Source organism: Amblyomma maculatum, chromosome 6 (genome assembly GCF_055883805.1).
Source record: "Amblyomma maculatum isolate TAMU_Amacu chromosome 6, ASM5588380v1, whole genome shotgun sequence".
NCBI lineage: Eukaryota > Metazoa > Arthropoda > Arachnida > Ixodida > Ixodidae > Amblyomma > Amblyomma maculatum.
In genome coordinates this window covers 101,950,192-101,954,536 of record NC_139349.1, presented here as the reverse complement: position 1 = coordinate 101,954,536, position 4,345 = coordinate 101,950,192, and positions in this window count along the sequence as shown.

The window sequence follows — 4,345 nt, the reverse complement described above, 5'->3', positions numbered from 1 at the left end:
AATCTAAAAAAATTGCCTTAGCTCCATGGTGGCAACAATCATATGCTTGACTACTTGAGTCATTCCACACTTGACCCTTTCAAATGACAACAACCATCCCCTTCAGTGATCGTGTCCATCACCTTGACATAACAGTTTTCCTCAAAGTGCATGGTTGTCTCCAGTGCATGCCCCTCCAAGGCCAGCCTGAATCCTTTGCAGTTGCAAACATGGCCCTTTAACCAGTGGTGTACCCTCTGAACTTGTAGTTTACATTTTCAGGAAGCATTATAACGCATACAAGAGATAAGCACAAAAGTGGGGATGCTTTCCATCCCCTATAATGAGTTTCTTTCTTGTATGCACTATATAGGTCAGCCTGAAATCGTCCAGTTACTTAGCCCTTGTCGCATTTCTCTCAAGATATGCCATTCTGATTTATTCTGAAACCAGCCATTGAACGCCTTCCCCATCCTCGAAGAAAGTTGTCAGGCCGCAGGTATTTTTTTTTTTCTTTGGGTCGAGTAGTGGGGCGTCTAACACATCCCCGATACTCATGGTCTGTAAACGTACAAGGAATACTATCTTCACCTCTGAAGACCTCGATAGCCTCATAAGTGGTTTTAAGCTCTACAGTTTAAAAGCAGATCCTGTGTATAGAGAACTATTGACCCATTCTGTACACCTGAACAGAAGATGCTTGTATTTTCCTGATTGCGCTCTCCCCCAATTCATAATTATTGTTCAAATGCACGGTAGGCCGGGTACGTGTTCTGTCTACATCAAATTTAGCTTCGGGCATCGATTTTCTCTCGGTGCTTTATGCACAAAAATAGTTCTCTAAGAGCCTTTTCTTTCGATGTGGCCTTCCTTACATCTTCGGTGTATATTTTCTTTCCTAACTTTATTCGCTAGCAGTTCTATCACATCAATACTGAAATAGAAACGAAAATGGGTACCATTAGAGCAGATTTAGGTTTACCTCAATTGCTTTTCCCACGCCGGTCCTTATACGTATACTGATAAAGGCATATTCGGCAGCGGTACAAGTCAGCACCGTGGCGATTCTCACCCCCCCCCCCCTACACACACACATACATACAAACACACGAACCATACCGTCGCATCTATGTATATTAAATATCTTCCCTGTTCCATTATAGAGATAGCCTTGCTACTAAGGAACATGACTCAATTATGCTTAGAGTTGACTCGGGAAAATATTACATATAGTTTATTTGAACTCCTTGGACATTATTGTGCTTGATAAAAAGCGTTGGGTGCTGATGTACACCTAATCGGCAATTGGGAAAATAGCGCATCAGAATAATTTGTAGACAAAAATATGCAATACAGATAGCGGAACCTAGCTTTCGCTATAGCCGTTCTTCATTTTATGGGTGATTTTTAATCCTCTCTCAGTGGAGCTTCTTCTTTTCTTCACAAGGATGCAATGTTTGGGGCTCTGAAACCTGTTTGATAAAATTACAGTTCCAAAACGTTACCAAAACAGTTCTCGGTAAAATAGCGCTAACACAACCACACGCCCATGCCCTTTGGTACGGCTGTAGAAAAAAGCTTTTCATGTACAGTTCGAAATACTTCATGTACAGCCTTTTTCAAAAGTATACGGCCCAAGGGTTTCGCTTCTAAGCCCTGTAACGCAGCGCCTGATAGCAATACTGGAATATGAATGTAAGCAAGAGCAGAATGAGGATGAGCTTTGTCATCTATAAGATTTTGAACGCGATACGAGCCCCGTTACGGGGCTTAGAAGGAAAACTCCTGGGCCGTATACTTTTGACAAAGACTGTACATTGTGAGTACACACACACACACACACACACACACACACACACACACACACACACACACACACACACACACACACACACACACACACACACACACACACACACACACACACACACACACACACACACACACACACACACACACACACACACACACACACACACACACACACACACACACACACACACACACACACACACACACACACACACACACACACACACACACACACACACACACACACACACACACACACACACACACACACACACACACACACACACACACACACACACACACACACACACACACACACACACACACACACACACACACACACACACACACACACACACACACACACACACACACACACACACACACACACACACACACACACACACACACACACACACACACACACACACACACACACACACACACACACACACACACACACACACACACACACACACACACACACACACACACACACACACACACACACACACACACACACACACACACACACACACACACACACACACACACACACACACACACACACACACACACACACACACACACACACACACACACACACACACACACACACACACACACACACACACACACACACACACACACACACACACACACACACACACACACACACACACACACACACACACACACACACACACACACACAAAGAAGGGGAGCGAGAGAGCGAGAAAAAAAAATGTGCTAGTTAAAAAGTTCGTCCTTCTTCCCCTGACTTTCGCAAAGCCACCATGTACAGGGTTAGAATTTGCGTCCCAGTGCTCAGCTGCACTATATATATATACACCTGGTGACCCATTGGAGCGCCATAAAGAGGGATAGGTTAACAAATATTTTGGTGATTTACCCGAAGTTGGCTGACAGGTACTGAGCTCTAGTTAAGAGTGATCTAAGCTCTTTTGTCTTTGTGGTAAGCTCTAGTTAAGCTTTTCTTTCGCCTTCTTTAGAGCAAAAAAACAAAAACAAAAAACAAATCTCCTGTTGAGGCGTTAGCGAGCTTGACTATTCGAATGGTTTAATGTATGCCAGATGCAAAGATGTTTGGAATAAGATGAGTTTAATGAAAAAAAATCAAGGTTTTATTTTTATTTGAGGTACACTCCTCAACTAAACCTTTGAACACAGCATGTTGAAAGAGATCTACTATATCCTGATCCAAACTTTACGAGACACGGTTTCTTGGAAAATGGCTCCGTCAGGCGACACACACAAGTGATGTCGCTACCAGCTGAGGAAGCATGCTCTTTTTTTCACAGCTGGTCACATTTCAGGCTTTCGGATTACGCAACATATCGAAATAATTTATTTCGCGGGCCCTCACTTTCCTTGAAATAGTGTAACGTGTTTTCTGCGTCAGCAGTTGGTCGGAACTTAATTGGGGACAGATGATGCTCTGGCGATGAAGCAGAAGTGCCCGACTGTGCAAGAAAAAGAAAAAGGATTGCGACGTTTGGTGATCGAGAACGCATGCCCACTCCACGTATCCGTTATGTGTACACAAAAAAGTGTAATTGCGGTTTCAGAACCTATATACTCGAAACCAATGCGAGCTCCGAATGTAAAGTTTCGAAAGAAGAGAAAATAAACGTGGCATACGCCAACGCCGAAGCGCCTGAAATATCGGCTCCATGGCTTTGAATCATGATATACTCATGAACATTCCCATGCGCATCTGGGCTAATGCACATGCCGACTAGTCAATATTTTGTCTCGTTACAAGCAACTTCCAGTGCCGATTTGTGGCTGAAATTGCTCTGCTGGGCAACTAAAATGCGCTGCAGTCAGCCAAGTGGCTAATTGGGCTGTTAAAAACGTGAGACAGTTTCTAAATCATCACAGGAGCGCGTGTGGCTGGCAATATTCCTTGAAAAGCTTTTCTCGCCTTAATCCAGGTAGATGACGTGTGATGTCAACACGTGTGACGTCAACACGTGTGACGTGTGACGTCAACAAGACGCAGAAGCTGTGGGTGGCGTGAAAAAAAAAAAAAAAAAAAAAACACACACACACACTACGGGGGCACCAAGTGCTTGTTCTTCTCGTTAGGCTTTCTGTTATAGGTTCGGTGATCATCGTGACACCCTTCAACGCAAGTTGCTTAGTTTCAATGCCTGAACTAAAACAAACAGACAAACAAACAAACAAACAAACAAACAAACAAACAAACAAACAAACAAACAAACAAACAAACAAACACAAAAATGCGTTCACTGAATGCTTGCCTGCAATGTTACACTACTTTTTTTTTTTTTTTGTAAACCATTCTTTGTTCTGCTTGACGTTTTCCTCACACATGCACAATTTGTGGCGTAATTGCTTGAAACCAAGACAAGGTGAGCAGATTGATGAGGTACTGGAAATCCTTTTAACTACACCATATGGAGAAAAATATGTAGACATATGTGCAAAACTTGTTTGGGTTTGTTAAACAAACATGTACCAGGGAAAACATTTGAGACGACTGCATGTTACTGCATGCTTTACTCTT